Here is a 25,247-nt window from a genome sequence, read left to right on the forward strand (position 1 = left end):
TTCCAATATCATAAAAAGCTGATGAAATCTGTAAAAGCAGGAAATCTGTTTTCTGAACTTCCTCCCATTAAGGCTTTGCATCAGCGCATCCCAGCTAATAGAACAAAGATTTTGTGAGAGTAGATTTGTTGAGTAGGAGGAAAGTTAAAGGCAAAGCCCAGCAAAGTCTCCAGGGAGTAGGGTGGAGGGATTGTTGTATTAATCTCTCTCTCCTAATTCTTTCTTCCTTGTTCAAGAAGTTCGGAAAATCTTGAGAATTTAGACCATTACATTTCACCCAAATAGGTCTACTAGCTATTCCCTGAGATAAACATGCCCTTTACCTTTGTTATATATTTTCACAAGCTGAGCCCCAAGCTTTTAAATGACTTCCCTCCCTATTTCTATCTTATCTTCCATCAGGACTCAGGTCAAATGTAATTTCCTCTAAGAAGGCTTCCAGATCCACTCATTCAAATGTTAGTACTCTCTGATTTCTCAGATCACATTGTATTGTGCATATATTCTACGGCTCAAATAGAGTGTGTGTGTGTGTGTGTGTGTGTGTGTGTGTATGTATAGACAGAGGCAGAGAGAAACAGTGAGAAAGAAGGAGAGAGAGATAGAGAGACAGATAGAGGAGAAAGATACAGAGAAAGGGAAAGAAACAAAAACAGAAAGTTGTGGAGAGAAGAGACTATTTTACCAGTGGAAGATATCATTCTTGAGGGCAGGAATTATTTTCTTTTTGTCTTTCATCATTGTCTGGCACAATGCCTTGTACATAACAGGGACTTAATATATTTTTTCTTGAGGAGAGAAATGAGATTCCATGACCTGACATTCCCCAGATTTGGCCCTTTCCTAATTTCAGAGTATGAAAGAAACACACACACACATCCACACACATGCACACACACACACACACACACACACACACACACACACAACATTCTTTCATTCTCTCTCTGCCTTTGTTTTGGCCTGATCTATTCCACCATGCTTTTACTGAGAGAAATATCATTCCATCCTACTCCCTCCACTGGTCTTCTGCCCTATATTGTAAAGGCAGGAGAAAAATGCCATTTTATCCTTTCTTACCATAGCCCTGAGAGGACTTTACCCAGAAGCTGAACCCATAGAAATAATTTGAACTTATTTCTTTATGATTAACAAAAACTTACCTGGTCATACTCTTCCCCATCCCAACAATTCTCAGCCCCCAGGTGTCATTATTCAAACCTCCTTTTAGATCTTCCACTATTCATTTCCTTATTCCCATCCTTTTCAATCCAACTTTCTCAATATCTCACTCTAAAGTTATCAACCCTTTCCAGTATGGTCTCCAGAATGCTTTATCCATAGATAACAGACTTGCTTTTATCTAAATCTTTTCCTTTCTTTTTTTCATTTTTTGGCTGTCATAGATTTCTGATGATATAATATTCAGGGCAATTAGTGATCTATAACACTATAAAACACTAATTGTCCTTTTATTTATTTTCCAATTCATTGGTCATGGTGGAAGAGTTAGAATACTCCTTGATAATCATTGATACTTCTAGGCTCTCTTCCTTCCATTATAACAAAGGAACTTATCCTCTTTCAAGGTTCACTCAGTATCACCCAATTAAAATTCTGGTGGTTATTATCTATGAATCCCTGAATACTTTCTTTCTCTCATCAGTCAGTTCAGTGCTTGACTTACAGTCTTTTCCTCTTCCCCAATTCCTGCTCTTATATGAAGGGACTTCAGAAAATATATTGATTTTCCCTCCAACCTCCTGAGTTTCTAAAGTTACTCACTCTGAGTTCTGAATCCTGCTTTTCCTTAACTCTTAACTATTAAGAGCACCCATATAGATGAAGAAAGCATTGTTTTCATGAAAATTAGTTCATAATCTTTCTGCTGTGCTTTTTTATGATGATATTTTACATAGTACATATGCATATATTTTATTTAGTGTATACATATTTAAAACCATAAAATTCACTGAGATCCTCAACCTTTCTATTTTAGATTAGTCTTTTTAATGGATTCATGATCATATCAATAAGGGCATTCCTTTTTATGATGTTGAATACTATATGGCCATACTTTCTAATCCTGTATTACCCTTGTCTGCATCATCACATAAATCCTCCTATATGCCATTGCACATAGGAACTACTTGATAAATGCTTTCATTCATTCATAGAGGAAATACTCAATGTTCCAGGACCCTTATTCTAGGTCCATGAATATTATGCATGTATCAGATAAAGCAAAGGGGTCGGCCCCTTTGTTACCTGCTCTCAACACATGAATGACTCAGCCTCCTTTTCTGGTCTTACATCTTTTGGATGATATTTTTTATGTCATTTGGTGTGAATCCATCATTGCTAGTAACATGATGTAGCTGCTTTAGCCCCACTATACATCTTTCTGTTGCCCTTTGAGTTCTCTCACTATCTTAAATCTTCAAGTAGTGAATGGAAAATCATGATTTTTAGCCATATAACTTTATCGAATAATATCTCTCATTCAATAACATTATTGAATAATATTTTTTCATTTTCTCCTCCTTTCTGTCTCTGATAATGAAGTAATCCTCTTCCTTGCCAAGATCAGCCCTTTTATATTTGTCTTTGATCCAGTTCCTTCCTGTCTTTTTTAGCAAACTGCAGTCTCAATCATCCCTCTTCTCTCTTGAAATGTTAATCATTTTCTTCCTAGTAGATCCTTCCTTTGTGCCTTGAAACACACTCAAATTTCCCATTTACTTAAAAATCCTTCATAGGATAGATAGCTATCACCCTATATCTTTGCGCTATGTCTCAGACAAAGCTCTAATAAAAAGGTTCCTTTTCCTCTTGCTCGCTCTTCAATCCTTTGTGGTCTGACTCCTGATCTCTTTTCTCAACTGAATTCATTGAGGGAGGACTAGCACAAATGATGTGAGAGCTTGCTGAGACCTTATCGGGGCTGCTCATTCACTTTGGTGTCCATCTGATATCTAGCTCTCACCTGTGGCTCCCAGAAACAGAAGCATATGAAGATGAAGTTCCCTGGTGGAATGCGCAGATGAGAACAATTTGTTCCAATAGCCATGATAGCAGCTGAAGCAAGCATTGTGAAGTGCTTAGAACTTGCTCAGGCATCTGAAGGAGCCAAAGTCATCCACTGCATCCTGGTCCATCACCAGTCATCTTGAATTTTGTCCTGCCATTGGACTTTGATGATTTCAGAAAGAGAATAGGCTGATGACTTTGTGTAACTTTGGTGCATTTAAATCCTATCCACAGGCAAGACATGACCAGTGATGTCTTTGTTATTCTTCAAAATGAAGGATGAACAGCAACAACTGTCAAATCTGATAGTCTTTTTTCAGTCTTATCCTTCTCAACCTATCTACTGCACTGGACACTCATAACATTCTCCTCTTAGTTTTTCTCTCCTCTCTCAGTTTTCATGGCACTATTCTCCCCTTATTTTTCTGCTTTTTTGATGCCTTCTTCTCAGTCTCCTTTGCTGCTTCATCAGCCTTTTCCCATCCTCAAATATGGGCATTTTGTAAGGCTTTGCCCTCAGCTCTCTTCCTTTCTCTCTCACTATTCTTTCCCTCTTAGTAACCTCATCAGTTCCCATGGATTTAATTATCATCATTATGCAGATGACTCCAAGATCTATTATATCCAACTCTAGTCTCTTGCTTTGCTGCAGGCCTACATTATCAATTCCCTGTTGTACATTTCAAACTGGATATCCCAAAGGCATTTCAATTAAAACATGGCTAAAACTTAATACTCCTTTTACCCCCCTCCACACCCTACCCCAGTCTATCCTCTTCCAAACTTCCCTATTTCTCTTAAAGTCACCACTTATTTTTCTGTTCTCCCAGATTCATAACATTGGCATTATTCTGGATTCCTCACTCTCCCTTACCTACATAAATCATCCAATTAATTCTCAAAACTTGTCATTTCTCCTTTCACAGCATCTCTTCTAATTAACCCTTCCTCTTGACTCAGATATCAATTTAGCTTATGAGCTCATTTCCTCTAGATTGATTATTGCAATAGGTATCCAATTGTTTATTAAGCACCTAATAAATAAATAATAAATGTGCCAAGCCTTGTGCTAAGCATTGGATATACCAAAAAAAAAAAAAAAAAGAGTAAAATACAGTCTCTCATTTCTAGGACCTCACAATCTAAAGAGCTCACAGTCAAATGTCCCCCCACTTCAGTTAATCCTTTATCACTATAAATGTGTATGATCAGATGAGCACAGATCTTAAACTATATTTTTCCCTTTCTCAACAACTTTCAGTAGCTTCCTATTACTTCTGTTTTAAGAAGCTCTTTACAATCTGGTCCCAAACTCATTTTTCACTATTCTATATTCTACAATCTAATAAAACTGGTCTTCTCTCTGTTCCTCACACACAATACTTTGTCTTTTCATTGCCCCTCACTCTCTCCTTTTGTCTGGAATGTACCTCTTACTCCTATCTTATAGAATCTTTTTTTTCCTTCAAAATTTAGTCAAATTATTACTTCCTCTTCATGAAGCCTTTCTTAAAACACTTATCTAGTTCACACCCTCCTAAATGATCTTGTTTATTACTTTATGACTTTATTACTTGTTTAGCTACTTTATATTTATTTTCTTTATGTGTATTCTGTACGTTTAGGAGGATTAGTATCTCTGCTATAAGAGTTTGCTGAGCCATTTTCAGGGCTGCTCATCCACTTTTAATATTTACCTGTCACCCAACTCTTACCTGTGGTTCCAAGAAGCAGTAGCAAGGGCAGTGGCCATATTCTGGCAAACCATCTCAGCATATGGCCTAAATCATGTTGAGAGTAACCTTCAGGCTTCAAATACTTTGATGAGTTCTGGGAGTGTCTACTCCAAGGATATGAAGACTTTCCTCAGCAGAATGAGCAGATAAGAATAGATTGTTCCAACAACATGAAGGCAGCTGAAGCAGGCATTGTGGAATACTTAGATCCTGGTAAGACATTGGAAGGTGTCAAGGTCATTCACTCAATCCTAGACAAAGAATGCAGTCTTTTGACTTTTGTCTTACCATTGGACTCTGGAAGAGAGTGAGTTTGATGATTTTGTGCAATTTTGCCTCACTTAAATCGATTTCATGAGCAAGTCAACACATCACTAATATTATCACTTGTCTTATTTGAAAATGTAAGATGAAAAACAATGCCTATGTATGTGTTGTCTCCCCCACTAGCTCAGGGTGAATAGAAATTGTTTCAGTCTTTGCATTTATATCCCCATGCATCTAATACTCTGCTTGCCATTTATAAGTGCTTGTTGATTGATTGGATGAATATTAGTACAAAAAAGAGTGCTCTTGTTTGTTCCAGAAAAAAAATTTGGTCACCGGAAGAACTACACCATTTCCCAAATGTGATTCAGTTCATTGTTTTTTTTTTTTTTTTTTTTTTTTTTCCTGTGAGTCAAATTTATGGCCATATATAACATCTCTGCAAGACAAATGTATTGTTAAGCCAGTCCATCAGGATACATATCCTGTGTACCCAACTACATTTTATTTTCAAGACAATAGGCATTTTATATTCACTTGACTTTTCCTGTATAGTTTCTTAGTCTTAACTTTTTAATGATTCTGAATCACATTTAGGAGGCTCTGTTAGTTCTGGCACTTGATACAATCTTCAAAATTTCATTTGCAAACAGAAGCATCTGAAGGACCTCATCATTTATAGGAAATTCCTCTTCCATTTGGACTTTGCACTGGATATCCTCTATTAAGTAGCAAACACATTTGGCAAATAAATGGGCACAGAACAAAGTTATCTCTATTATAGTTATTGTGGAATTTTGCATGATTTTCATACACACAAGGCAGATACGTTGTTGGAGGAGGGTTTATAAAGTGGCCCTTTGCTAAACTGAATCAAATTCTTTTCTGATGTCAAAGAAGAATCATGACTTTCATTCAGTTGTGTTGCTGGAAATTTCATTCAATAAATCCTAGATACAGAATTTCCTAGGTTGAAAAGGAGTCTAAAATCCTTTTCATCTAAACTATATTTGAATAAGAATCTCATCACAAATCATCTGCCAGTTTTTGTTGGAAGACCTTTAGTGAGAGACTGACTGATTGACTTCCTTTATAGCTCTTTCTGCTTTTTCACTGGTTCTAAATGCCTTATGTAAAGTATAAATTTTCCTTCTTGTTTTGCTTCCACTCTCTACATCTAGATCTTCTTCTGGAGCAATCAGTACAAGTACTTTTAAATAATGACTTTTTTTGAAGATTTCAGAAAAATCGAGAAAGACTTGTATGAACTGGTACAAAGTGAAGTAAGCAGAATCAGGAAAACATCGTACACAGTATCAGCAACATTATGTGATAACCAGCTATGATCAACTCAGCTCTTCTGAGTAACACAATGATCCAAGAGAAGTACAAAGGACTACCTAAGGAAAATGCTCTCCACAACCATATAATTGATGGACTCTGAATGCAGATCAACGCATACATTTTTTCATTAACTTTATTCTTTCTCATGGTGTTTTCTCCTCTTTTGATCTATTTCTTCTTTTATAACTGTGATTAATATGAAAATATGTTTTACATGATAGCATATGTATAAATTATATCAAACTGTGCACCACCTTTGGAGGAAGGAGGGAGGGAGAAAAAATTGCAATTCAGAATCTTATAAAAATGAATGCTAAAAATTATCAATGTGTAATTGAGGAAAAATACCATTAAAAATGACTTCAGTTAAAGACAGTTTATCATATTTCTTCAAATCTGCTTTTCTCCAAGTTAAATATTCCCACTTTAGTCTACAGAGTCTCACAGAACAGGATCTCAAGGCCCTTCATCTTGGTCCTCACATCAATCTCCACCTTATTAAAGTTCTTCCAATCATGTGATTAGAGAAGAGCACAATGGAATCATTTCCTCCAAATGCTGGATACTTTCCCTCTTGAAGTAGCTGAAGATTGTTTTAGCTTTTCAGGATACTACTATTTTCTATTCTAATCTCATATTTAACTTGTAGCCTATTGCTTCCTCCAAATTTTGCCTTTCTTTGTATCTCCAAATGATAACTGTATTAATAGTACTAACTGTTAACTAACAATACTAATTGTACACAGTAAGGACTTATAGAACAATAAATATTCCATAATATTCATATACCATAACTTATGGGCATCCACCCAGTTTACAATTCCTTACCACTACAAAAAGGGCTGCTACAAACATTTTGGCACATGTGGGTCCCCTTCCCTTTTTTATGATCTCCTTGGGATACAGGCCCAGTAAAGACACTGCTGGATCAAGGGGTATGTACAGCCTGATAGTCTTTTAGGCATAGTTCCAAATTGCTCTCCAAAATGACTGGATAAGTTCACAACTCCACCAACAATGTATTGGTGTCCCAGTTTTCCCACATCCCCTCCAAAATTTATCATTATGTTTTCCTGTCATCTTAACCAATTGAAAAGTATATAGTGTGTACCTCAAAGTTGTCTTTAACTTGCCATTTCTCCATAGTAAGCACTTAATAAGTGCTTGTTGATTGCCTGGTTGAGCTTTTTGTCTATCCATACTCTCTTCATCTTGTACTTGTAAAGCTGATCATTTGAACCCAAGGGGTTTGTGTGTGTATGTGTGTGTGTGTAAACCATTCTTATAAAGATTTTTTACAGAGTTAAAAACTATAGTTATTAAGTCTATATTTCTTGAAAAGACCATATAGGTGATATAATGGATAGAGTGCTGGCCTTTGAGTCAGGAAGACTCATTTTCATGAGTTCAAATCTAGCCTTGATATTTATTTAGCTATATAATCCTGGGCAAGTCACTTAACCCTGTTTGCCCTAGTTTTCTCATCTGTAAAATCAGCTGAAGAAGGAACTGATTGAGTCTGAATACAGATTAAAACATTCTCTTTCTTTTTTTTTGAAACTAAATTTTTCTTGAGGTTTTTTTATTTTCATTAGCGTGGGAGATCTATTTTTTCATTCACAACTTAATTTTTATGGAAATGTTTTGCATAACTTTACATGTGGTTTCTTAATTGTGGGTGGGGATAAGGGACACAACTTAAAACTCTAAAATTTTAAAACCAAATGTAAAAAAAATGTTATTTTGAATGTAACTGGAGAAAAAATTAGATAAATAAAATAAATTTTGAAAAATGAAAACCCCAAATGGAGTCATGAAGAGTCAGACACAAATGAAAAATGACTCAATAACAAAGTTATTGAAGTCTTCTCAACTGCCTTTTTTTTCTTCCAGTTATAATATTGTACTTTCCCCTTACCCCAATCATTTGGTGTGTGATTTATTTTCTTTTACTTGGTCTGATCTAGATTCTCTTTCTATCTCTGTTTTCTTTAGAGTTGCTTTCTTTTTTTTTTTATGCAGCATATTGTGAATTGAGAAATTTAGAATACACATATGGCTTCTCCTTGATTGCTGAAGAGAACAGTTATAGAAATGCTGACAGATATCTTCCATTATCTGTTAGTTAAGGTGCATCTTTAAATACTTACCATGTGCCAGGCACTGTGTTAAAATACTAGTGATACAAAGAAAGGCAAAAATTTGATCCCTGCCCTCAAAAAGCTTACATCTGAATGAGGCAGACAGCATGTAACCAACAATACATGTATGATATATGCAATACAAATGTAAATTTCTACAATGTACTTTTAGAATGATGGTTAATGATTTCCTAGAGAAGGCAGGACAAAGATCTAGTGTGGCTTTATTAAGAATAGACTTTGATAGAGCAGTTTCATTTCCTTTTTCAATGGGGATTACTAGAGCAGTAGATGATGGTATAATATAGCTTACCCAGATTTTAGCAAAGCATTTCATTTGACAAAGTCCCTTATTCTGTTCTTCTGAAAAAGTAAAAATATGAACTGGACATTAGTACAATTCAATGAATTGAAACCAATTGAAGGGTAGTCATTAATAGTTGTATGTCAACTGGGAAGGTCAGCACTAGTGGAGTGTCTCAGGTTTCTATCATTGACTCTGTGCTATTAAACATTTTTATTAATGACTCAGATAAAGGTATAGGTGACTTGTAGAACATAAGCTCCTCAATAGCATGAGAATATTTTTGTGTGGGCACTGAATAGATATTTATCATCATTGTCACTGCAATAGCAGAAAAGGGCTTTGCAGGACTTTGGGGGTATTTTTTGCATGTGTTTTTCTTTATGGATTGTCACTTCCAAAGAATCTATCATTCAATTAGTGATAAGTGACAAATTTCTCTCTATTTAGGGTGGTCCATGGACAGCAAACATAGTCTACCACAAAGATTATACTCCAGTTGGTAACTTAATTTAACAAATATCTCCCAATATATTTATATAAAACTAAGATTTACAAGGTCCTTATGATTATCAGATTTAGAGTTGGGAGAGGTCTTAGAGGGCCTCTTATTCAACTCTCTAATAGATGAAGAAACTGAGGCACAATGAGGTTGATGTGATTTTCCTAAGGTCACAGAGGCAAGAAAATAGAAGGCTTTATCTTCTTAGGTTTGTGTGTCCCATTGTGATGGGGTCAATATATGAAGGTCATGCCGCTTGAAGGTTAGTCTAATTTTCCCTTAAATGTTATTAAAATTGACTTGGAGATCCAATTGGCTTAGAAGACAAAGGCTCAAGTAGACCCTGAACAAATGAATAATACCAAAACATCTGGGATACCAGGGATTAGATCTTCTTTCTTATATAGACCACCAGTATGAATAGCACCAACCCAGATGAGCTGATCAAGACTGTATTGTTGATAAATATCCTTTCCTTACTCTTTGTCTTGCTATAGCTAAGGAAACCTTTTGCTAATTCTTGGAGGGACTATGAGTGTCTCACTTTATTTAAATCTCAGACCCGTGTGACCAGACTGACCTGACCAGCTTTGGTCTATTATACTTATCATATTCAGCTTATTATCTGTAAATATTTGGTCTGACAGAGCTCTTCCAAAACGCCATTGAGCTTTCATAAGATCCCTTTCCTGCTGTCTTCTGTCTTAAGATTCCCTCTTTCCCTCTGTCTGCTATTAGGAAGAAATTAATTGGTTTCAATCTTATAGGATTTGGATACAGCTCACCAAACAGTTTAGGATTTTAAAGCTTCTTTTGCTAAGAGCCAGGACATTTGAATATTCTGTCCTCTCATAACTTTAACTGAAAATAAGAATATATTTTTAACTTCATAAAGTAATAAATATTTTAATTTGGAAGCATTTTAGTAGTTCTGTTTCAGAAACAAAATTACTTTGGTAATGGCACAATTGCAGATTTAAAGGTGATTACAATGCAACTTTAAAAAATTAATGCAGTCATTGATTACAATGTTTAAATCTCTCCCCTTATTATCCTCATTTTTTGGGTGACCTAAGTAACTGCTTTCTCATAACAACTAATTCAACAAAGAGTATTAAACTCCTACTCTAAGCAAGTAACTGTGGCAGGTTCTGAAGAGAGTAAGGACAAGAACAATCGGCCCTGCCTTCAGGAAGATTAATCTAATTGGAGTCAATGAGATATGTATGCAGATAATTATGGTTAGAATAGGAGGAAGCAGCATGGTGAAAAGGAAAGAACCCTACTTTTGGAGTACAGGGACCCAGGCTGGAATACGAATCTGCAATTTGACAGTTTTGGAACTCTGTACCTTGGTTTTCTCATTTTTGTAATTAAGTGGGTCTAGAGTACTGATAAAGTGTCTTTCAACTCTATAATCTTAGGAAGAGTAAAGGAAGGGTCAAAGATTTCAAGAAGGAGGGATCACTTCTAGATGTTTGGAACAGGAACTATGATCTTTAGTCAAGGATCATTGATTGAGCTAGATTTTATTGTTATATATTGCTATCTCTAGGTCATAGTAAATAAAAATATATAAATGCTCAGTCATAACAACTCAGAGAATCATATGCTTTTTGCTTATGGTCAAAATTCCAAATAGAATAAGTCAGTGGTGAAGAAGACTCATGGTATTTTTTCACCTGGTAATTTATTCATTTTTACATTGTGCTCATTGAATTGTAAATGGCTGTAGCACATACAATAGATGCACAAAAAATGTAGTAATACAAATAGATACAACTATCAAAGTATTATAGGAAGGTCATATAACTTCATAGGGTCTTCAAGGCTTAAACATTGATTTTTGACTTTGCAACTTGAGGACCTTGATTTTAACAACTTACCCAGGAGTGATTAAGCTTTAGGATGGCAATTCTGTGGGGTTTTTTTAACTTAAAATTCAATTTGTTTAAGTTCCAAATTCTTTGTTTTTCTCTTTCCCCTTCTCATTAAGAAAATATTAAAAGGAATTTGTAGTTCAGTTGCGTCTGACTCTTTGAGTCCATATTTTGGTGTTTCCTTGGCAAGCATAGGAGGATGAGTTAATATTTCCTTCTCCAGATCATTTTGCAGATAAGGAACTAAGACAAATGAATTAAGTGACTTTACCAGTATCACAAAGCTCTGAAGTATCTAAGGCTAGATTTAAATTCATGAAGATGTTTTCCTGATTCCAAATGCTCTATCCATTGTGTTAAGTAAATGCTCAAGAAAAGCATAATCTATTACAAATATGTTTAGACATTCAAAACAAATTTCTGAGTTAATCATGTTTAGAGCAGCAATTCTAAAAGTGTTATCTGGGGCCTATTGTCCTTTTAGGGCTGCCATACTATATTTAGAGCCAAATTCTATTTATAATAACACTAAGGCATTTAAATTTCAAACACAGTAAAAATTGATAGACATAACCCACATAAACAAAAACTCTTTGGGGATGGGGCTTCAATAATTTTTAGGAGTGTAAAGAAACTTCTGAGACCAAAAAGTTTGAGAAATGTTGCTTTAGGAGGTTTACATATATGAAACAAACTTTATAACAAACTGATTTAGAAATCTAAATTCATTGATTTTTATATTGGGGCATATACATAACATATCTGGTATCTATTTGGACAGAGTGCTCTTTTTCTGATGGCCATATGCATTCAGGATACCTAATCTATAGCTCAATAATTTTACTAGTGGACAAAAATTAAAAAAGAAAACATGAGTGTTCACAAAAACCACATTTACTTCAAATGTGTTGTTGTTCAGTTATTTATCATGACCCCATAAGCCACAGGGTTTTCTTGGCAAAAATTCTGGAATGCTTTGCCATTTCTTTCTCCAGTGGATCAACCTCTTGTAATCCAGTTAATATTAGCTTTTGCCATTTTGGGGTACTTTTTTAATGCTTGGATTCTGTGATTTCATTGGCATGGATAATCCCTCCAACAATGTATCTTGTAATAATACCATATCTTCTGTCTCTGTTGGAAAACTTTTATTTAGGTTTATGAAAATTAAAAAACAATTTAAAATGCAAAATTTTTCATTGTAAAAATAACTGACCTAGAAAATATGTCAAGGAGAGATAATATAAGAATTACTGAATTACCTGAAAGCTATGATTAAAAAAAGTATTATAGACAACATATTTCAAGAAATTATCAAAGAAAATTGCCCTGATGTATTAGAACCAGAAGGTAAATAGAAACTGAAAGAATCCACTGATCATTACCTAAAAGAGATCTCAAAATAAAAACTCCCAGAAACTTGATTGTCAAATCCCAAAACTCACAGATCAAAGAAAGAGTATTGCAAGCAGTCAAAAAGAACCAGAAGCTTGGAATATGATATACTAAAAAGCAAAGGCATTAGGATTAAAACCAAGAATCACCTGCCCAGAAAAATTGAATATAAACTTTCAGGGAAAAAATAAACATTTAACAAAATAGAAGACTTTCGAGCATTTCTAATTAAAAGACCAGAGCTGAATTTTAAAAATGACCTCCAAATCCAAGACTCAAAGCAAACACAAAAAGAGAAAAAAGAAAGAGAAAACATAAGGAATTCAATAAGGTTAAACTCTTTACATTTTTATATACAAGGTAATACTTATCACTCAACTTTATTATTGTAAGAGCAATTAGAAGACGTGTGTGTGTGTGTGTGTGTGTGTGTGTAAGGTGGCTTTGATGGAATGATACTCACCAACAAACAAAAGAAAAGGAGAAAAAAACTTCACTGTAAGTAGGGGAAGGATGAGATTGGATGGAGTAAATGATTCCACATAAAAGAGGTATGAAAGAGCTATTTTAATGGAGAGAAACATAAGGAGAGGGATGGTGGGCAAAGCTGAAACTTTATTCTCTTCAAAACTGGTTCAAAGAGGAAATACCAAACATAGTTGGATACAGAACTCTATAAAATTAAAAGAGGTAAAGAAGGAAACTATAACTTGCTAAAAGGTACCCTAAACAATGAAATCATGGGCACTAAATGGTATAGGATATACATTTTTGAAGAAGTTGAATAAGTTACAGGAGGAAATAGATAATAAAACTATACTAGTGGGGGAAATCTTAACTTTCTCCTTTTAGAACTAGATATATTTTACCAAAAAATAAATAAGAATGAAGTTAAAGATTCTGGAAATGTTAGACATGACAGATTTCTAGAAAAAAAATTGAATATGAATAGAAAGGAATATACCTTTTTCTCATCAGTACATGGCATTTACACAAAAATTTGACCATGTGTTAGGTTATTAAAACATCAGAACCAAAGGCAGAAAAAGAAAAAAAATAAAATCTTCCTTTTCAGATTATAATCCAATCAAATTATATTCAATAATGAACAATGAAAAGAGAGATGAGAAAAATTAATTGGAAATTAAATAATCTAATCCTAAAAAACAAGTGAATCAGAGAATAAATCATAGAAACAATAGTTTCATTAAAGAAAATGACAATAAGACAATATACCAAACTTTATGGGATGTAGCCAAAGCAATACTTAGGGGAAATTTTACACCTCTATTCACTTGTATCAATAAAATAGGGAAAAAGCAGAGCCCTGAATTGGGCTTGCTAAAAAAAAATCTAGAAAAAGATTAAAATCAAAAATCCCAATTTAGCACCAAAATGAAAATCCTGAAAGGATCAAAGGAGAGATTAATAAAATTGAAAGTAAAACACCTTTTGAACTCATAAATAAAACTCAAAGCTGGCTTTATGAAAACAAAACTCTGATAAAATAGATAAATCATTGGCTAATTTGATTAAAAAAGGAAAGATGAAAACGACATTACTAACATCAAAAATGAAAGGGGTGAATTTACCACCAATGAAGAGGAAATTAAAACAATTGTTAGGAAATATTTTGCTCAATTATATGCTAATAAATTTGACAATCTACATGAAATGGAAGAATATTGACAAAATAAAATTATCCAGATTAACAGAATAAAATACTTAAATAACCCAGTTTTAGAAGAAGAAATTGAACTACTGAGCTTATACCCCAAAGAGATACTAAAGAAGAGAAAGGGGCCTGTATGTGCCAAAATCTTTGTGGCAGCCCTGTTTGTAATGGCTAGAAACTGGAAACTGAATGGATGCCCATCAATTGGAGAATAGTTGAGTAAATTGTGGTATATGAATGTTATAGAATATTATTGTTCTGTAAGAAATAACCAGCAGGATGAGTACAGAGAGGCTTGGAGAGACTTATATGAACTTAGGCTAAGTGAAATGAGCAGAACCAGGAGATCATTATATACTTCAACAACGATACTGTATGAAGATGTATTCTGATGGAAGTGGATTTCTTTGACAAAGAGACCTAACTCAGTTTCAATTGATCAATGATGGACAGAAGCAGCTACATTCAAAGAAAGAACACTGGGAAATGAACATAAACTATCTGTATTTTTGTTTTTCTTCCCAGGTTATTTCTGCCTTCTGAATCCAATTCTCCCTGTGCAACAAGAGAACTGTTTGGTTCTGCACACATATATTGTATGTAGGATATACTGCAACATATTTAACATAAATAGGATTGCTTGCCATCTAGGGGAGGGAGTGGAGGGAGAGTGGGGAAAAATCGGAACAGAAGTGAGTGCAACATGCATTTTTGATTTCCTTCACAAGCTAATTGTACAATAATTCAGAGCCTGATTCTTTTTGTACAGCAAAATAATGTTTTGGTCACGTATACTTATTGTGTATCCAAGTTATATTTTAATATATTTAACATCTACTGGTCATCCTGCCATCTAGGGGAGGGGGTGGGGGGGGGTAAGAGGTGAAAAATTGGAACAAGAGGTTTGGCAATTGTTAATGCTGTAAAGTTACCCATGTATATATCCTGTAAATAAAAGGCTATTAAATAAAAAAAAACAAAAAAACAAAAAAACTTAAAAAAAAAAAAAAGTGAGTGCAAGGGATAATGTTGTAAAAAATTACCCTGGAATGGGTTCTGTCAATAAAAAGTTATTATAATTAAGAAAAAAAAGAAAAAAAAAGAAAAAAAAGAAATTGAATAAGTTATTAATAAACTTCCTAAGAAGGAACCAGATGAATTTACAAGCAAATTCTACCAAACATTTAAAGAACAATTAATCCCAATACCACACAAACCTTTTGGGAAAATAGGAGAAAGAGAAATTTTACAAGATTTTTTTTTATAACGTAAAGATGGTTCTGATACCCAAACCAGGAAGAGCCAAAATACAGAAAAAAATTATAGATCAACTTCCCTAATGAATATTGATGAAAAAGTTTTAAATAAAATATTGCAAAGAGATTACAACAAGGTGTCACTAGGATCATACACTATAGCCAGGTGGGATTTATACCAGCAATGCAAAGCTAATTCAATATTCAAAAAACTATCAGTATAATTGGTCAATAAGAAAACCAACAGAAATCATAAGATTAACTCAGAAGGTGCAGAAAAAAACTCTGAAAAACACAGCAACCATTCCTACTAAAAAATACTAGACAGCTTAGAAATAAATGGGGCTACTTTAAAAGATAAATATTATTTTTCTAAAACAATCAGCATGTATTATCTTTAAAGGGAAAAAGTTAGAAACCTTCCCAGTACAATCAGGGGTGAAGTAAGGATGCTCATTGTTACTTCTATTATTTATTATTGTACTGGAAATATTAGCTTTAGCAATAAAAGAAAAAAATAAATTAAGGAAATTAGATTAGGCAATGAGTTAGCAAAACTAACATTCTTTGCAGATGATATGATGTTATACTTAGAAAACCTAGAGAATCAACTTAAAAGAAACTATTCAAAATTATTAACAATTTAGTGAAGTTGCAGGATCCAAAATAAACCCATATAAATTATCAGCATTTCTATACATTAACAACAAAGTCCAGCAGCAAGACATAAAAAGAGAAATTTCATTTAAAATAAATATAGACAATATAAAATACTGGGAAGTCTACCTGCCATGACAAACCCAGGAACCATATGAACACAACTATAAAAGACTTTTTACATGATTAAGTGAGATTTAAGCAACTGAGAAAATATTAGTTGCTCATGGGTAGGCCAAATAAATATGATAAAAATGACAATTCTACCTAAATTAATATATTTAATCAATCATATAAATAAAAGTATAAAAACTATTTTATAGAGTTAGAAAAAATAGCAAAATTCATCTGGAAGAACAAAAGCTTAAGAAAATATCAAGAAAATCATTGAAAAAGTGCAAAAAAAGGTGGTCTAGCTATATCAGAACTTGAACTGCATTATAAAAGGATAATTATTAAAACAATCTGGTACTGGCTAAAAACCATAGTGGTACATGTGCAAAAATGTTTGTGGCAATCCTTTTTGTGGTGGCAAGAAACTGGAAACTAAGTGGAGGCCCATCACTTGGAGAATGGTTGAATAAATTGTAGTATATGAATGTTATGTAATATTGTTCTATAAGAAATGATCAGCACGATGATTTTAGAGAGGTCTGGGAAGACTTACGTACACTGATGCTGAGTGAAATAAGCAGAACCAGGAGATCATTTCACACAGCAACAAGATTATAAAATGATCAATTCTGATGGACGGGGCTCTTTCCAACAATGAGATGATTCAGATTAGTTCCAATAATCTTGGGATTAAGAGATCCATGTCAGTTTTTTTTTCCTTCTTGATCTGATTTTTCTTATGCAGCAAGATAACTGTATACATATGTATACATATATACATATACATATAACTATGTATACATGATAGAAATCAAAGGCATCTATAGTCATATTTTAAAATACTCCAAATCACTATTGGTCAAAGAAATGCAAATTAAAACAACTCTGAGTTATATTACCTCATACCTATCAGAGTGGCTAATATGACAAAAAAGGAAAATATTGGATATCGGAGGGAATGTGGGAAATGTAGAACATTAATGCACTATTGGTGGAGTTGTGAACTGATCCACCTTTTTTTGTAGAGCAATTTAGAACTATGCCCAAAAGGTTATAGAACTGTGTATAACCTTTGATCTGGCAATATCATTGTAATATAGGCCTATATCCCAAAGGCATATTTAAAAAAGGGAAAATGACTTATTTGTACAAAAATATTTATAGTGGCTTTTTATGGTGGCTAAAGAATTGAAAATCAAAGGGACATCCCTTTGATTTTCAATTTCTATAAGAAATAGCAAGCAGAATGGTTCAGAAAAATCTGGGAAAATTTACATGAACTGAGACATAGAGAAGGGAACAGGACCAGGAGAATGTTGTATGTTGTAAGGGCAATATTCTTGAACTGTGAATGACTTAGCTATTCAGCAATACAATGATCCAAGATAATCCCAAGGGACTAATGATGAAGCATACTATCCACCTCCAGGGAAAAACAAATGTTGATTGAATACAGACTGAAGCATGCTGTTTTTCCACTTTCTTTCTTTCATTTTTCTCCCTTTACTTGAGTCTTCTTGTATAAAATGACTAGTTTGGAAATGTTTACATAATTGCATATGTCTAAATTGTATGTGATTGATTAGCAACTCAGGGAGGTGGGAGGAAGGGAAAGAATTTGAAACTCAAAACATTAAATAAAAAGATTTTTTTTAAATGGGGGGAAGGGAGTAGCATGCTGGGACTTCTGGAGATTCCAATTTCTCTTTCTCTTCTGCTGACATTAAGCATCAGGTATGAAATATATGGGAAATAAGTTTTGGGCATAGTTCTAAATCGCTCTACAATAATGCTTTTGTTATAATCTGAATTTTTTTAGACAAAGGATGGGTCATGCTTCCCAGATCAAAAAAAAAGAAAATCAAGTTTCCATGTCAAGATGCATTACCTTCAAAGATTACTCCCCTCTGCTTAGTTAGATATACAGGACTTCTTTGTGCAAAAACTTTAAAATTTTGGATAAGCAAAATTTCCTACTTTATAATTCAAAGATTCTTTTTATCCTTTGGACATGAACTTTCCCCCATCTGCAGATCTGAAAAGTAATTTCTTCCTTATTCCTCTAATTTGTTTATCTGATCTTTTATATCAATTCTGAGCTTATTTTGGTATCTGATGTGTGGTGGGGATTTAAACCTTATTTCTGCTAGACTTCTCTCCAGTTGTCTTTGAAACTCTTTTCGAATAGTGAACTCTTACTACAATAGATAGAATCTTTGGGGTCCTAAATACCAGCTTGTTAAGTTCATTGATATGTTGTATACCTAATCTGTTTCTACTGATTGATCTATTTTTTAATCAGTACCGATTTTTTTTTTTTTGATAATTACTGCTTTGTAGTATAGTTTGAGATCTGGTACAGCTAGGCCTTCTTCCTTCCCACTTCTTTTCCCCATTATTTCCCTTGAGATTTGACCTCTAGTTCCTCTATATGAATTTTATTATTAATTTATTCCTAGTTCTATAAAGTAATCCTCTGGTATACATATGAAAATATTCATAGAAGCTCTTTTTGTAGAGAAAAAAATTGAAAACTAAGGATGTGATCATCATTTGGGGGGATGATTGAAAACTATGGTCTATAACTATGGCATATAAACTGATATGGAGTTCATACAAATAAGTTATCCTATAACATTGTAAAAATGAACAATTCTGAGACAAGAATTCTGATCAACACAATGATCAAATATGATTTCCAAAGACTTGATAAAGAATCACTATCTCATTACAAATAAATAAAATATGAATATTTTACAAGGAGACATAGTCAATATAAGACTGTTTCATTTGACTACATTTTGATGTTATAAGGATTGTATTTTTTTTTCCAGAAAAGGAGGGGGAGTTAGGATGGAGGGAAAAAAACCTTGAAAAAAATTTTAATATAATTAATAAAAAAGTAGTTATTTTAAGATCCTGAACATTTGGTTTTCTTGTAATGCAGGCAACTTGTTACTCCAATGTTTTCAGTTTCCCTAGTTTGACTTTCAAGGCTGAAGTATAGAACTAGGTTTGGGATTGGGAAGAAAGAAGATCTGGTTTAGATGAGGGGCACAAGAGTTGAGTGCTTGATGATAAGATATTTTCTTTTCATTGCAATCTTGTTATTTAAAGAAAATCATCCTTACCCCTTATTATGATATGAATTCTAAGTGATTTGCTAATAAGATCTTAGAGGAAATGAAGGTTTCCTGTGAGTAAGGGCACAGCTGAAGAGAGTATCTTGAATCTGAAAATAACAGGAAAGAGAAGGTTGCCAAAAATTCTCAGAATCTGTCTTACACATTCATGTACATATATGTACATACATGTGTACATAGGTTCTAGTAGGAAAAAAAATCCAGTATTGGCCCATAGAATGTTAGGTAGTTATCAGCACAATGAAAGGGGCTGAGGTAAAAAAAAAAAAAGCACTATGCAGATTTGTGATATTTGTAATATTGAAAAAATTATATAAATGAAGTGAGACACAGAAAAGCAACTATAAAACTTTTAAGTTTATTTCATGTAATCTTGTAAGGGAGCTGTTGTAAGAAATAGGTGAAGTGATGTCTCTCTCTCTCTCTCTCTCTCTCCCCCTCTCTCTCTCTCTCTCTTTCTCTCTCTTCCTCCTCCTCTCTTTCTTTTTCTCTGTCATTATCTGTCTGTCTGTCTCTCTGTCCTTCTGTCTCCATCTCTGTGTGTCTCTATCTCTATCTATCTCTCTGTCTCTGACTTTGTCTATGTCTATTTCTTACTCTTCCTTCTCCATTTCTTAGCTGAAGAATTCCTGTATAACCATCCTAGACTCTAGTTCGCTTTTATCCAAAGATGGATTCTGTTTCAGATCAATTGGACATTAAGGATGAGCATTTCACAGTTCAGGGATCATTTCACTAGGCTATTGGGGAACTGAGTTTTGTGGTTCTCTCCTGGTTACTGGAAACTTTTGCCATTACTACATCACTTCATGATATGTTACAATTTCCAAGATTACAACTTTTTTTTTAGCATTAGTACATTTTATGGTAGTATTATTTCCTGACTTAAAGGGAGCCACCTCTTCCTGGTAAGTATTTCCAAATCAAAGAGTAATGTGGGTTACTTAGATAGTGTAGTCCATCCATTTGAATCAATTTACTCCAGTGCTCTTCTAGAGCCCTACTTATTATTACTTATTATTAATTAGCAATATAAATTAGTAAAGTATGGTCAGTTAGAAGAAGAGAATTATATATAATATAAGTTGAATAGAAGAACAACTGAGCTATTGAAGCACAAAGAGAAAATTTTCCAAGGATAGAAGATACCAGAATAGTTTTGAGTGATAGAACAGTGACAGTCTTTTGAAAGGAAGGCTCATAGACCTTGACAATCTATGCTAGATCTTCTAGATGGTTATTATATCTAATTCTCTTCTGGAACCTAGATCAGTACATAATTTATTCCATTGACATTGATTCTCTCTCCTTTTGGGGTCCTATATTATCTTAGCGTCTCTTCAGTTGCCACTAAAGTTTCGCAGGGTCGTCAAACTATGGCCCGCTGGCCAGATGCAGCAGTTAAGGACGTTTATCCTCTTCACCCAGGGCTATGAAGTTTCTTTATTTAAACGCCCACAAAACAAAGTTTTTGTTTTTACTATAGTCCGACCCTCCAACAGTCTGAGGGATAGTGAACTGACCCCCTATTTAAAAAGTTTGAGGACCCCTGAGTCCTAAAGTATAAGAAGTTTCTCTGGTATTCCAATGGATGTGTGATCTCATATTATAGCTCTCTGTGATGAAAGTTACAACTCATCTATACCTGCCAATCCTGTGTAACTTTTCTCTGTCCTTCCCAAAGTTTGGATGGTGCTGGGGATTTATGTTCTCTCAGTATCAAAATGGTGCCAATGGAGTGCCCCTTGTTTTCACTATGGGGCAATTTTTAAAAAATGATAATATGGGATAATTGGTAGAGAATTTGCCTTGGAGCTGAGAAGACTTGAGTTTAAGTCTCTGATACATATTATCTGTGTGACCCAAGGGAATTCACATAACTTCTAAATCTATAAACTATAAATTGTTCAGGTGTAACCTGCACTGGTAAAAGATTTCCTTCATTAAGAGTTCCCTATACCAACGAAATCACTAATCTTTGTCCCTTTCCTTTGCATGATTCTTCTTTCATAATTCTTGATTTGTATGTGTTTTTGTCATTTGATTTTCTGGAGCTCATCAACAACTTCAAGTCTTCAGAAACTTAAATATTCTATGACTACTAGTCATGCAACATAACCAGAAGAATATGTTACAAAGTTGAATCTTTGCTCCTGGAACATGTTTGGAGTCTTTAACACAATTTAGCATTTTGTTAAAGGCAATCAACTCACTTTTCTTCTTATGTTTAATTCTTAACTTTGCTCACTGTCTATTTGCAGTATATGATCTCTATAAGTTGTCTGAACAATTGCATATCATAGTCTGGACAATTGGCATTCTTCATCCATTTCATTTTCCCCATTTGGAGAGAGAGGCTAAATTCTTTTAAGTCATTATTAATTTCATCTAGAAAGCTCTATGATAGGCTAATGTTTAATGCAATCTGCATGACGTCTGCTAATAAATGGAAATATTTGGAAGACTGTCATCTTTTCAATTGATGGCCACACTGGATTGTCTGTGATAATGTCAGTCAGATTTGGCTAGCATTTCCCTGTTTTATTACTTATTTGATCATTAGAATCTATGAATCATTGAATAAGATTCTTTCTCTTCTATTTATCAAAAATTTGTGTAAAAGTTTGCCATAGGCAGAGGAGATGTTTTGTTAGAGTTAAACCTAGAAGGCAGTGTTTTGACTTTTTAAAAATGTCCTTTTTAAAAGCCAACAAATCCAAGAAAATATCCTGGGGGATTTTATATTTTCTAGATGCAGTCTATCATGAAATATCACAAACCCCACATGTCCCACTGTTATCAACTCACAGCCTCAACTGTCTTTTCTGAATTCTATAGATGACATCATTGTTATCTCAATACAGACTATAATCTTGGAGAATTCTTAGAAGATGATTCATCTTTCATCAAGAATGCTTTTAATGTGTGAAAATTTTATATAGTCGTTCTATTAAATAACAGAAAAATAAATGAAAACATGTAATATTAGGGATAGCACTTAGTATGTGCCACACACAGTACTATTTATTTATGTCCTTTTGGTCATCTTTTTGGGAACAATGTGAAGATTCAAGATTTTTCCATACTTCAATACCTTCTACTTCTTTAGATAATTTAAGCACTGATCTTACAATGTCCTCAAAATTACATCACTTTTAGTACACACTTCCTTCTTAGTCTATCTCTTTTTCCTATCATTATTTTTTCCTATCCTATTTTCTCTAAATTGCACACACCATAAAGCATTTTCATTGTATTCTTTAAGTTTCATGTTAATTTTGTCTTTCCCTTAAAGTCTGTGGCTTGACTGTGCAGAGACTCTTTATTCAGGTATGAATAATGAGTCATTTCCTGTCTATTAAAATATAATGTTTCATCTTTTATGATGTTATTTGGTGTTCACCATGTCCAGAATCTTCCAAATCTTTTCTTGAAGAAAGTATTCATGATATATAGACGTAAGGCTTCAACAGTCTATCACCCACCTTTCTTTTGAAGTTATTGAATATAAGAATAGAGGTTTATTTAATTAGGATAAACTTGCCATGGTTTTTTTCTTTTCTTTTGAATAGGATTATACCTTTTCTTTTTCTATCAGAACATATACATGAGAATATATGCATAAGCTGTAAAAATTTTTGTGGATTGTTTTACAAATATTTATCTTGGACATAGCAGGTAGGTGGCACAGCGGATAAGGTATTGGTCTTAGTATTAAGAGGGCCTGAGTTTAAATTCTGGCCTCAGATACTTACTAGCTGTGTGATCCTGGGCAAGTCACTTAATACTGTTTACCTCAGTTTGTCACCACAAAATGAAATGGAAAAGGAAATTGCAATGACTCCAATATCTTTGCCAAGAAAACCCCAAATGGGATCACGAAGAATCAGACATGACTGAAAATTAAAAAAAAAAATTCTTAATATAACATTATGGGCTGACTCAGTGTCCTAGGAAATATAGTTTCTTGGGAATTGGTGAAATGATAACAATATAACTATAATTCTATCATTTAAATTGTCTTTGGATACATGATAAAGCCAACTTCACCTCCTTTATCTGATACTTCAAAGAGAAGCTGTAAGTCACGCTTCAGTTGAACTACAACTTCCTTGAAACTTCTTTCCTTTAAAAGGAATGTCAAGATAGATAAAGTTTGGTTTCTCCAGTAGTATGTGATTGGACAAGGATCTCACATTTCAGGTATAAACAGATAAGATAATGTATATGTCAGTCTAAAAATTGTGTGATTCCCAGAATCCTCTTTTCCATTATTCTGCCCTTCTACACCCATGCATATAGAAGTAGGATGCAACAACAATGAGGATCATTTTATGGTTTTCTCTACATCAAGCCAATCCCAAAAAATTCATCACTAAGTGACTATTCTTTGATGACATTTAGCTAAATTGATTTTTAGAAATCTGTTGCTGGGACAGTATTTAGAGCATCCTCTCCATAATGGAACTGCCAGAGTTTTCACTCCTTTTGCATGGTCTTCAAAAAGGTAAAATTTCCTCTCTTCTCTGTCCCCCAAAAGGGCGAGACCCTTGTATAGCCAGAATCATCACGAGGCTACAATGAGGCCTAGAACTTGTTAGAGTAACATAAATTTAGTTAAGTGAATTTCTATGATTTGAGTTTTTTCTCTAGCTCAAACCAAGTACTTCTAACTTTAATATCAAGGGTGATTTTTCTTTTTGAGGCAATCAGGGTTAAATGACTTCTCCAGGATAACACAGCTAGTAAATATCTGAGGCTAGATTTGAACTCAGGTTTTCAAATCTCTAGGGCAAATGCTCTATCCGCTATACCATCTTTTTGTTCCATAATGATTATTTATGAGACTTTTTTTTGGAGAGGTGTTGTAATTGGTGATACCTATTGCTGTCCAAATATCTTTGTGTAGTAATAGCTATATAGTTAGCCTAAATAACAGGAAGTATGTTTCTATTATAGTGAAAATAAAACAAAACATTAGACTTGGATTCAAAGGATATGATTCTGATTCTCATCCCTGTTTACAACTTGTATGGTACTTCTCAGTGTGGTCAGATGGATCCCTGGGGGTCTCCACAGCCTTTTCAATGGGTTTGTGAGGCCGAATCTATTTTCATAATAATGCCGAAATGTTTTTAATTTCAGATATAATAAAAATCAATAGACATAATCCACATAAATAAATCCTCAAATTCTAAGAATATAGTGGTCAGTTTGAGAACTACTAGGATAGATGTTTTAAAGTCTCTTCCAGCTCCAAGTCATATGATCTTATGAAAATTTCAATTTTTTCTTAGCAGCAGATATTTCTCCCAGTGTTCTCCAATATTATTAAGTCAGTGACTTGAGTTCTTGATTTTTATTAGGTTATTCCTAAACTGACCATTTTGTTCATAATCTAATGACTTATTTATTTAAATCCCAGAAGTCAAGAGTTCAAATTTATTTTGTAACCTTTCACCTATCCATAATGATGATTCAGATTATATAGACATAATCCATAATACCTTGGATCCTCTATATTACATGAGCACAAAATTCAGTTCACTTACAAGACAGATCTCTCTTGAATCCTAAGCAGAGGGGTTTATTATTGCAAATGACAGATGGATCCTATTAGAACAATGTCTTATTTCTAAGAACAATGTTCTTTTCTACAGTTTGCTGGAACAAAATTGCTTTCTAATACATGAATTTCTTTTAAAGGAAGTACTATTTCTATAACATATAGGAAAATAGACTTTACAAGTTACAACTGTTTGTATCTTTTAGACTGTATGTAGTCTAACCTTATAGTAATGGA

The 25,247-nt window shown here is 33.7% G+C and overlaps 1 long non-coding RNA gene across 1 annotated transcript in view; it reads right to left on the minus strand.

Moving 5' to 3' along the window:
- Positions 1–25,247, minus strand: part of LOC116422237 — a 44,445-nt gene that overhangs the window by 16,953 nt on the left and 2,245 nt on the right. Inside the window, exon 2 of the long non-coding RNA XR_004232801.1 lies at positions 4,746–4,976. This is a non-coding gene — a long non-coding RNA (uncharacterized LOC116422237). The remainder of the gene's footprint in view (positions 1–4,745; positions 4,977–25,247) is intronic.

The sequence above is a fragment of the Sarcophilus harrisii genome, chromosome 3, assembly GCF_902635505.1.
Source record: "Sarcophilus harrisii chromosome 3, mSarHar1.11, whole genome shotgun sequence".
Classification (NCBI taxonomy): domain Eukaryota; kingdom Metazoa; phylum Chordata; class Mammalia; order Dasyuromorphia; family Dasyuridae; genus Sarcophilus; species Sarcophilus harrisii.